General features: G+C 39.0%; 1 pseudogene; it reads right to left on the bottom strand.

Moving 5' to 3' along the window:
- Nucleotides 1-1,168: 1,168 nt before the first annotated feature.
- Nucleotides 1,169-12,209, bottom strand: part of LOC131572396 (dynein axonemal heavy chain 11-like) — a 107,680-nt pseudogene continuing 96,639 nt past the window's right edge.

Below are 12,209 nucleotides of genomic sequence, written 5' to 3'. Positions count from 1 at the left end.
CTCCACAAATGGCCTACTCACACCTAACATGATAATTTTTAATTTTTTTTCCTCACAAATGAACTTTTCTTTTACCTTTGGACAATGAAAAACAACAAGTCTGGAAAGGGTGCTTGAAAAATCTCTTTGTTGTTTTTAGCAAATTGTGTACAATCAGTTCTCTAAAGTGGCTTCCTCAGCAGCTGAGGAGAAACAGACAAAATTTTAAAACATTTATATAGAGATCAAAAAGTACATATATATAATACATATAGTATATATCTATATTATATATGTGTGTACATATATACACACACCGCTGTATAAATATCCACATTTGTTATTTGTGTATATGAAACAGATTAAAACAGTTTCCATGCAAAACTTCTTAAAATTAAAGTTAAAACAACATTTTCTTTTTGTAGCCTCAAAAATTTCAGCATTTGCTGCTGATTAGAAGCAACTTTGGCAATCTGGCCCTTTGGAGTCATGGATGTTTCACATACACTGCTGTCCAGGATGAAAACTCAATAATGAAATTTGAATAATTCAGTATATGTCAGCTGGTAATAACCTGACAAAGCTACAGAAACAGATGTGAGAGGGTAGCAGAAAATTAGAAACAGTCTTACAAGCTATTTTTCCTATTTTAGAAAGAGTGAGGTGCAAGGAAATGTATAACATTTCCATTATTTTTTGAGGAAGAAAATGTGCAAAGAGTAAGTTAAAGTTCTGAGGATAGTGCCATTCTGGATTGCTGAAACTGGTGAGTTTATCAGTTACATTAGTTAAAGTGCAGTTCCATAAGAGATACTTGCCCATGCCTACCCAAAACTTTCTAAATGGAAGCGCCTTAAAATAATTTTCCTGGGAAAATGGAGACCTAAGTGTATCCAATGTCATTAAGCTCACTATACAAGCAGTGTTACAAAGCACTGAATTCAAGTTCCCAATTAATTGTAGTTGCAAAAGTAGACAAGCAGTAGGACATCTCACAAACCCTTTCAACCAAAATCGGCTCAGTGTAAATCATTGACAAAATTGATTCCCCCACAGCCAGACAAGATATTGCTGCAGGATGGATGAGAAAATGCGTGGTCTTCTCTTTCCCTTAGGTTAAACATACTGTGTTTTCAGAGCTTTAGGTTACATATGAAGGTTCTCACCAGGACTGGGCTGAGGAATTATTGCAGACAGATCCAGCAGAGCCTGCAGTCCCAGGCACCCTTTATGTGGCCACCTTACATGATCTCACCAAGGATTCCTGTGGAACCCACCTGTGGAACAGAATGCATCACTGAATAAAACAAGTCAGCTGCTTAAAGAATAAACCAAAGCTGTTCTGAATAAACACTGCTAAGAGACATAAAAGAAGCCCAACTACTTCCTTTCAGAAAGCTTCATCGTTATACATTTGCATTGCTAGGTTTGGTTTTTCAGCAAATAATATTAAAACCAGATTTCTTTTATTTCAATCCAATGAGAGGTATCTGAGCAAAAATAGAAAGTTTGTGACTAAAACTGAGTAATGGTGTAAAATGCATTATCCAAGCTTTATGTTTCCTACCTTAGGCCTTATAAAAAATCTTTAGAGTAAACCACATTTTCAAAACACTACATTATATGAGAGAACATAACTTTGTGAACAAATGCATGTATTTTCCCATACAGATCTTTAAAAACATAATCCTCATGAGTGACAGGAAGGTAACCTACTGTGCCTTTCTTGGAGGAGAAATAAAAAACTTGTATCTGATTGCAGTCTTTTATATCTCCTCACTAGGGAACGTTTAGTTACTGAAATTCTACATTATTTGAAATTGGGAAGTATTCAAGAACTTTGGTAAAAATTGAATTAATATTAATCCCATTACTGCACCATCCTATAAGCATTAAGTTTATTGTAGAATTCTAGTCATAATGCCATAGAGAAAGCATGTGGTTAAGGGTGGTAAAACATTTTATTCAAGGAACAACTGTCTTTCTCTTTTATTTGGCTTCACAGCATTTGAAGCTTCTTTTTGCTCCCCTTTGGTTTGCAAAATATGCCAGTTTGTGATGAAACCTTTGCAGACAGGAACCTTTACGCCCTTGGGGGCAGTATTTGCCTCCCAACAGTTTCAGTAAAAACTTAATTATAGGCTTTAAATATTACATGATGTGACAGAACAGAACAAGTAAAATAGCTGCAGCTATTCCAGCCTGCTTGCTACATAAACTTGTATGCAGCAATTTGATTATGTGAAATGCTAATCCATCTTTATTTTAAACTGGTTCAAAGAACAAATGAAAAAAAAAATTAAAAAAGCCACTGGAATATAATATGCAGTGCTGCATGCTTGTGATGAGAAGGCTGAATAGAGAATCCCTGTGAAAAATGCCAGCAACTTGGGTTTAGAACGGAATGTTCTTGCAGTCAGAATAAACCTGCTTTTCTCTTTGTCGGCAACAAAAACTCATTTAATGTTTTTCTAATTTCATATATATTTATCTCAAGAAATTGCTTTTTCCTTTGTCTTTTGGAAGAGTATATCAATATTCTAATGCAGTACAAGCTCATTCAGCTGCACACTTCTGGGACATTGATTATACTGGGATAATCAAAGCTGGTGATATAAAAGGGACATTTTTGCGAGTGTGAGAAAGCTGCGGAGTTTGCATTAGAAATATTTTGGGCTGTCAGGTTCACATAATTGCCATTGTACTCTATACAAAACTGGTCTGTTGTACCCAAAAAAACCCCAGAGCCATTGCTGGGTGGGTGGATAATGGGGAGGACAGAATCTACTTTCCCCCACAACAACATCCAGTGACAAGTCCTTGAACACGTGCGTGGGGATCAGAAGGTGGAGGGCATGAGTGGGACAATGAGGCAGGACCAGGCATCCTGTACTTCACATGAAGAGACCTTAGCTATTGCAGATTGGTGTGCTGGAGTCTGTCTTAGAAGCAGGAAAAACTGAGAAACAAGATTACATATTCTCGGGAAAACACTATAAACTGGTGGGAGTTATAACAGAGTCATGGCAATTTCCACTGGCTGATGAGATAGCTCAAGTTGCCCAGTTTATGCTTTCTGGTCAATGCTTAATTGCCTTCAGGAAGTTCTTCCCAAAGGACAATAAATTTATATTCATATGATTTACGTGTGTATATATATATATATATGCACAAGGTCATAGACATGCCTATATACATAGGAACTGACATTTAAAAAAACCTGTTGTCTTATTTCTCTCTTCAATATCTATGTAAAAAAAATCCTCGTGAAACCACAGGGTAATGAATCACTAAGCAGTACAATGAGAAAGGCCAATAAGCAGTATTACCAAGAGGACAGAAATAATTCTTGCTCCTACAGACCTTTCTGGTATTCCCTGCCATCAGAATACTCCCTCTCATTAATTAGCAAAATGAATTATCCGGCTTATGAATTGTGGTTTGAAAAGAACAGCTTAAAGCAGCAAGATTTATTAGCAAAGAAAACTAAGGGTTGGAATAAGCTGATTTCATAGACTTTTTTTCTAAATGGGAAGCATTATTAAATCATCATAATAAAATTAAGCAATTATTTCACTATGACACCAAGTACCACAAAAGGGAAAAACAGCTTGATGTCCTACTAACTAAATAAAGGCTAGTAGGGGTATGAAGACAAAAACAAAATTAATTTCTCTGAGTAAATACAAGCTGGGAGATATGGAGAAAACCATATCATCAAGGGGTGACATTTCTGTCTCTTTTATTTCTTTATAAATATCTCTGAAATTTATTTAAATTACTCAAATGGGAGGATCTATTCAATAATATCCTATATCATTCAGTAACAAATAATTACTGCCTTTTATTTAGACATTTCACATTTTCACATACAGAACTTACACAAATGACCTCAACTCGGTATTTAAACTACACAAGTCTGAAATATGTTGTAGCTCAGAAAAAAAAAATCACTCTTGTATCCTTAACTTTGACTCAAGGGGAACATTACTGAGAAAGTCACAACAAGGTGGCATCCTTAATACATAATAATGACACATTCAGGAAATGCACCATTATTTATACATGTGACGTGCTGTAAATTGCTTCCATCATCAGAGCTAATTGTAGTGATTATTAATGCAGTGTTATGAACTGTCAGAATTGCTGTTTGTAATTACATTTGTGCAAATGCTTCATTACCTGCCTAATGAATTTGGTATATATGCACATGTAAACCCCTGTTTTTGTTAACATAATGAAGGGCATTTTTTTTCCCCTTAGCTACTGATGTGGAACTGGTTTTACCTATATTACAAAGCTCAAGCATCCACTACCAGTAAAAAACCCACAACCCCCCTTTGATATGGTTTATTTTCATACTCACCATCACATAATGCCAGCTACTTAAATAAGCTTCAGGGAAAGAAGTGCATCCCCCTTATTCAGTATAAACATGTGACTGAGTGGAAATTACCTTGATGTGTGGTTACCTGACCGCTTCCTACCTTCTTGTGGGCCTCTGAGCAGTTGCTGAGGATGGTGATACAGACGGAGATCTCAGGTGCTGATCTGGAACCTTCCATTCCAGCCCCAAGGGCCAAACTTCAGCCTCCCAGGAACAGAAGTGGGAAAATTGCACAGGGGAAAACAGATGCTTTTAAATTTTCCTTCTCTGGCATGCAGGTCAGAGGTCCCCTGTCAAAGAAAAAAGGAGTAACTTCTGCACCAGTAACAGGGAGTGTTGCTGAGGGCTGTGCCTGCCTCATCTGCCAAAAGGGAGCACTCACAAGGCTGGAGCTGGAAGCAGAGTGAGAAACAGGTTTCTAAAGAATCAGAGGCTATTGGGCAGTATTTTTTTCAGTAATTCCCAGATACAAAATTGTTAATAGTGACATTTTAGTTCCCAATGTTCCCTAGGAAAGGAGAACTGTTTGGTTTGCTACTGTTGGTTTGCTACTGAAACCAACAAAAACAGAGTCTTTACCTAGAAGCCTATAAATATTACTCAGATAACCACTATAGCTTCTTAGCTAAGTCATCCACAGACTTTATCCCAAGTAGAAAATGTACTAGTTTAACATTTATTAAAAAGCCTTCAAACTCTTTGAAATTTTACACCATTTCCCAAAGGGTCATGTTTGAAATTGAAGTTTAATTTTTTTTGCCTCCATTATTTATAGTGTTAATAGAGAATTTTAGCCAGATGATATTCAGCACAAGCATTCATCTAGTTTTTAAATTATTCTCCATTTGCCTGTAAAACCTGCAGAAATTAATCCTTATGTCTCTGATATTTTTCTATATTTTATCCTTTAGTTTAAGAAGTAATAAACAACAAAATTAATTTTGTTACCCTTGAAAATAATGATGTGTGGAGGGAACATCAGAGGGATCAACTCTTGTCTTTCAAAAGAAAATAGATCATCCTGAGCCGAACAACATGTAGCAGAATTAGGGCAAAGGTAAAGGATTTTATGTCTGACAAAAAAACCTCCTTAAATCAGAATACTGATTTCAACCATGAAAAAGTACAACACAAGTTTCTACCCTGAATAAAACCACAAACCCATGAAATGTATTCCATCTGGATTAAATCATACTTTGATTTTCTTATTGTAATTAAAAAACAAAAAAAAAAACAAAAAACAAAAAAAAAAAAAAAAAAAAAAAAAAAAAAACAACAAAAAAAATAAAACAAAAAAACCACCAACCTTAACCAGAAATATATTAAAGACAGTGTCTGCACAGGAATTTGTGGTAAGCCACAAACACCTATGGCTCAGAATAGTAGGTGAGAAAAGAGAGTTCTCTAAAATGTAAAGCTTAGAAATTGTTTAATTCAAAAATATACATATATATTCTTTCACTAAACACAGACTGAAACAGGACAACAATGTATATGAACCACCTTTACTAAAAATTTAGTCTAAATTTTTCAGCTTTCCCTTAAAAGTATTATAATACTAAGTTATAAAAAAATGGAAAAAATAACAGAGTGCTGTATTAATAGTCAGCTGCTCAGCCACAAAACCACAGTTATTCCTTTCTCACAAATGTCTTTCCAAATCATCCTACACCATCAAAATCAATCCATTTGTAGCTCTGACACAACTTTTTTCTTTTTTTTTCGCCCTTTTTTTTTTTTTATTTTTCCCCTGGCATTGGCTAGTATTCCTTTCTAAAGGAGTTCTTACCCTTTTCACATCCCATGTGTGCTGTGCTCCAGCAGCTCCATGAGAATACCCTGCTGGAAGGCGAAATGTGCAGTTAGGGCTGCCTTCATCATGGTCTGCTGTGCTGATGAGAACAAGCTGACTGCTCCAGCACTGCCACTGCTGCAGGGAAGCTGACTCACAGTGGGCTTGAAGATCTTTCTGCAAGTTCCTGGGGTAGCACACAGGGATAACCAGGGATCTGGAGGGAAGGAGACTGCACACTACCTGCGACATGCCTGTTCTACACATTCTCATGTCTTCTTTCTCCTCCTTCTTCTTTCCACCCACCCAAGCAGAACTTTACACAGGGAAAGAGCAAACGACAAAACAAACAGCACATAACCCTTACTCTTTAATTCCTTTCCTTATGCCTGACTGCAGGAACCCATACAGAGGGTATTGAGCCATTGCCTGCACACCCAGGTTTGTAAATCCACTCTGTGGGAGAGTGGTCATGACCATGCATTTAGACAAATTTAGAGCAGGGCAAAATATGTGAGTACCATCGAATGAAAGAGCTCTGGCTTTAGAGCATGCACAGTTGTTTATTTTTTTCCATAAGTGCACCACTGGCTAAAGCTGGTGCAATAGATGCTCTTTCTATCTTTGTATGCATACCTGTGCATGTCTACATTGAATAGCACAAATGTTTGTGTTATTGCCACACCTTTCCTCCTGCCCAACAGTGATGGGAAACACAGAGGCAGTGCAAGGCACAGAGGGCTGGCACCCTGCAGCTGTTAGGTTAGCTGGGAAACACAAGGGTCCCAAGTCCTGGCCTCCCACTGAATGGTCATCAATGCTACCACTTGTCCCCACAGGGGAAGGAGTAATTAAAGCAAACAAAAGGGAAAAAAATTAGTTTACTTTTACCTGGTCAAAACCATGGAGAGCAGCATGGAAATTAGCCAGCATCCTTGTAGGAGGTTCACCAGTCATTTCAATTGAATTTTCTAGTGTTCCTTGGGGAATTATGTACTTTTCTGTGGTTGGAGCTGGCTTAGCACTGATAAAGACACAGAAATCAGGATGACATAATGTATTTCTCAAGGAGTTTGTCCAAGGTTTTGAACTACTCAGCTACTTAGATGAATATTCTGTTGAAAAACAGTCTATATGGTTATTTTACAAAACCAAATAAATTTGTTTTCCTTAAGGCATTGTTATTGCGACTTCTTAATGGGGTAACAGTTAAGTCATTGTCATTTCTTGGTATGTATTGAGGTTTCACCATTAGCTTCTAAAATTTGATTCTGAAGCTAATGAAATTATTAGAAACTCAGGGTTAAGTAATTTGTGGTTGTGGGTGTTATGACATACAAAGACAAGCATAGCTCAGAAAACACCTGGACTGTCTTTAATTTCTTGCAGAACTGGGACCTAGGTATGTCTAAGACATACCAGGATGAAGACAAAAGTGCTAGACAGAAAAATGGTTCCAGCTATCCTGCTGCTTAGGAAATATGTCTTAGACTACTTCAGGGTGTAGCTGTCCTTAAAGTTCTAAATACATGAAGACAGTGGAAGGACACTGATAGATCAGAGAAGAGTGTTATAATGGAAAAGTATCTGCCTCCAAAGTACCTCCTGGTGAAAAACAGGAATATTGAGAAAGATTTAAAATGTGGCTGGGCTGAAGATGTTTTAAACACACCATCAGCCCACACTCCACATTTCTTTGTTACAGTACTAACATTTCAACTCAAATTGCAGCTCATCCACGAGCTTTTCTTTGGCCCTTCACTGGTGTGCCAGAACCTCCTGATTGTGCTGGCAATCTCCATGCAGCACAGGAGGAATTACAGCCAAAGAATATAACATGTCACTCACACCCTGGCTGCTGCATCACTTTATTATGAGTTCTGCTAGGGGAATATTCCCAAACTGTCCCTCACCATGTGGAAAAAGGAATAGAGGGATGGAAAGAAAGGGAGATTTTTATATCACATGACATGATTGCATTCTGTCAGCACCTGGATTGTCATATAGGCTGCATCCATTGAATACAAAGTGCAAGTGATTAAAGCCTTAATATAATAACAAAATAAACATTCAATGTATCAGATATCTGAATTTGAGATATTAACTATGAGCAACAGAAGAGTGCAACTTGACACAAAAAAACCTGAAGTCAGTCCTTCTGCCATTTTGCCAACCACTGTGCCAACTGCCTTTGCAAGATCTGAAGCCAAAGTAATTTTTAAAGTCAGAATCACAGGGGTACATTGGTTTGTTTTTTTTCTTTTTAATACTTAATTATGTACTCTCTAGCCTCCAATAAAATTCATGGTAAAATACCTTTATTTTTTGCTGCAATTTTTTTTTTTTAAATATAAGCTTACAGGGTTTTTAGGCCCAAATGCAGAAGACTAAATCTTGAGAAACACTGAGTGCATCCAAGTCCCAAAAGCTCTAGCTAGCTTAGAGCCATTTGGGATTTGGCCCAACATCTTCATGAAGTTTCCTTTCAGGCTTCCCACAATCCTTCACTATCAAAAACCTTTACAGCAAAATTGTTGCCTCTCTCCTCCCTCAAAAGCCAGGCATAACAGGCTGGAAAACGGAGCAGGTCTGTATTCCCAGAAGCTCCTCAGAAGTTCCCCATCCATCCATGCAGCTTCAGGCACAACACTGCCTCTGCCATCTCCCATTATTTAATTCTGCCCCCAGAGCAGCTGAGAACCCTGATATTCCCCCAAAACCAGCATGATTCTTCCCTTCACAGCATTTCTATGCAGGGTTATTCTCAGACTGGCATGATTAGCTCACTCACAAAGATCTATGGTCAAGCACACTTCCAGTTTCATTGCTGACGAAGGGGGCAGTTTGTGCATGCTCCCACAGTGCCCAGCACACCAGGGCCCCTCATTAATCCCATGGTGGTTTTGTTTCATCTGGCAGTAAACGCTGACTCCAACACATCTCTTCATTTGTTGCAGGCAACCTGGTTGGCAGACAAAGCAGGCTGCTGAGGTTAAACCAGGAGAGAACCACCCCATTCCCATAGCCACCTTAATGTCAAGGCCTGGAACATGCACTTGTCATTTGGCTTCAGGGCTGACAGGCTGTCACATACAAACATTGGCTATTGAGCATAAAACACTGGGGAGGGAGCATCTTTTTTCAGTGGCATTTATGGTTGCTGTGCTCCTGTTCACTCTGTTACTGTGCTGGGAAACCACGGCTTGCCAGGGCATCCCACGGATCTCTTTGTCCACTGCAGAGCGGGTTCTTGGTCCATACAAAGCTGGCCAAAGCCGTGGCTGCTATCTCAGAAAACCAGCACTCCAGGACTAATTATACAGCTTCCCCAGGGACAGCCAGACCCCTTTCATTAAAGTCTCCATTGTGGCCTGCTGAATGGAATGGGAGCTCTTAATTAGGCGGGGGAAGGGTGTGCCTGAGGGCACTCCTACCCGCCCACCAGGGGCTTTCTGTGTTATCTCTCCTGCTCCGCCTGGGAGAGCGCACTGTTCAGCAAAAAGTGACACAAACCCTATTAATACGATGTTTATCCTGATACAACCAAAAGCAAAAGCAAACGCAAACAGAACAAGATCATTTGCTTAGAACTATTACTGTTTAGAACTTTTGATGTAATCCACCGCATATTTTGTGTTCTGGGAACATCCCCCCAGCTGAGGAGGTATTCCCCACCAGAGAGGCAGTTTGACACTCACTTGGAAAAAAACCCAATGGCCATGTGGGGCAGCTTTCTTGAGTGCCTCCTTTGCAACCATCTCCCGCTTTTGTCCTAGAGACATCTTACAAAATCTTCCAGGGTCTGTAGTGAACCCGAGCTTTTTGCCTGCAATAGAAATAATTGGGGAAGGGTGAGTGATGGAGGGGGAGGAGATGGGAAAATTAGCAGAGCAAAAAGGAAAAAGAATGATAATGCCCCCATTAATTTCACTATCACTTGTGCAATGCATATTACTTCCTCTGAAGCACTTCACTAAACCCTTACAATTTCAACAAGCAAAATTGCGAGCTCTCAACAGTGGCCTTATTTCTGGTATTAGAAAAAGCCTGTAGAAATCTGTTCCCTTGGTTTTAAGATAATGAACCTTTTGACATTTTGATAGATGCTCAGCATTGTTACTGAGCTTTAGAAACTCTTATGGGGGGTACAGAGCAATTCCCTCATGAAAAAGGGAGCAACATGTGGTAGATATCACATCAGTTTTTTAACTGATTGGTTCAGTGGGTAAATGCACAAGCCTCTCACCTTGTGGGGCCTGAGCTTAAATTGAGCACAGTGAGGTCACAGCTGTATTAACCTGGTATTCTCACTATTGTCTGTGAGGAATAGTAATCCTACATATAAAGCCTCAGAGCCCTATACAATTGAATATAGTTTGTATAATGACCATTATTTAGACACAGGGGGCACAAGATTACATGAGCGTGGAGAAAATTGCCCTCTGGCCCTCATCTAGTCAAAAGGTAGAAAACAGCACAAAGGAAACCTGCATTATGCCAAGCAGAGGAATGTTCTAAAAATTTCTTCATACTGTAGTGCTTATGGCCTTACACTTTTCATCCATCCCATTGCAATGGATATGGTTGGGGTGGAAGAAACTTCAGAACTTGAATCTTCTGCTGAGAACAAACTGTGCCCAATTTCCCCACAGTAATGCATATCCCATCCCAGTGACAGATGAATCCAGAAGGCTTTGTTCTGTTCAGTAAAGAAAATATAACTACACATACACTTCTAGAAGAATATACACACAAGCATGTAACCATACACCAGTTTATCCACATTTCTAGCCCTGTATGCCCCATTTAACTTTTGAGCTCAATTGTTCTTTGTTTAATGGGGGACAGTTAAGTGGTCCTTGAACCAGAAGCAAATAAGAGGCTTATATAGGGTCTCATGATCTTCAAGTGGGCCTAGTCCTGGAGACAGGACGAAAAACACAGGAGTGGCTGGACTGCTCTCTTCTTAGCATTTTCTAAATCCGTCACTGTGCTTTTTGTGTACCTTGAAACAAGATTTTTCTCCACACAACTTCTATACATGTCAAGACATCCGCTAACACAAAAGATAGTGCCTTGATAAGTACTTGAGGTCTGCACCATTCTCAGACTCGAGCGTATCTGAGACTGATGGTCATTTCATCAGAGAAATCATCAGGAGAGAGAACTGAAGGCAAGAAGGGAAGCAGGTGGGGAAGCAAGAGAGAAGATGATTTTTCCCATTTCCCTGCAGGATAGTGGCCATATGACTGAAGAGAGAAACTTCTGAATAAAAAGCACCTCATTACATGCAAGCAATACTGTCACATAAAGCTGGGGCAGTTGGGCAAAATAAATACCTAGGACTAAGCCTGCCTTCTCAGAAGTCATGTAAAAATGGTGACTGTGGGATGTGGAGCAACAGGCCCATAGGACCATCACTTCGGACTGAAAGACAAAACCAGCACAACTGGAAAACAAATGTGTCAATATTCACAGCTGAAGACATAGAGAGTCCTTCTTGGTATCATAGAACTTTCAAAAGGGAGATTTGAGAAATTGTCATCCTGTGGAGTTACCTACCAGCTCTAATACCATAATGAGAACTAACACTGAAAAATACATTTATAGTTGTTAAGAGGATAGCTTACTGTATGCCTATTTATCAATGACTGTTCTCCTCAGGCATCCATATTCAGTCTAAAAGAAATCACAATCACAGCTCTCCAAATATACTCGTGTTTTACCACACCACCTTTTCATAAACTTTTCATCGGGAGAACAGGCTGTGAAGGACCACAGTAATGGATCTCAAATTCTGGTTGACCACCCAGTTCTAGAAGTTATTTACTTGCTTCTCAAGAGCTGAATTTGTCATGCAAGGCATTACTCTCACACACACTTGCCCTGAAAAATGAACCCTCAGATTTCCTACCTCAGAGCAATACAACATTCTGTCCTGGATAGTATTACTAGTTTCTGAAAAAAGCTTTTTTTCTCCTTTTTTGGATATGTTGAGTCCACTCACTTCTTCCATTTCTCTGTGGATCTTTAAATATCTTTAGCTACCCC

This window comes from Ammospiza caudacuta, chromosome 1, assembly GCF_027887145.1.
Source record: "Ammospiza caudacuta isolate bAmmCau1 chromosome 1, bAmmCau1.pri, whole genome shotgun sequence".
NCBI classification, from domain to species: Eukaryota; Metazoa; Chordata; class Aves; order Passeriformes; family Passerellidae; genus Ammospiza; species Ammospiza caudacuta.
The sequence above is the reverse complement of the archived record's forward strand: the minus strand, read 5'-3'. Positions and strand labels throughout refer to the sequence as shown.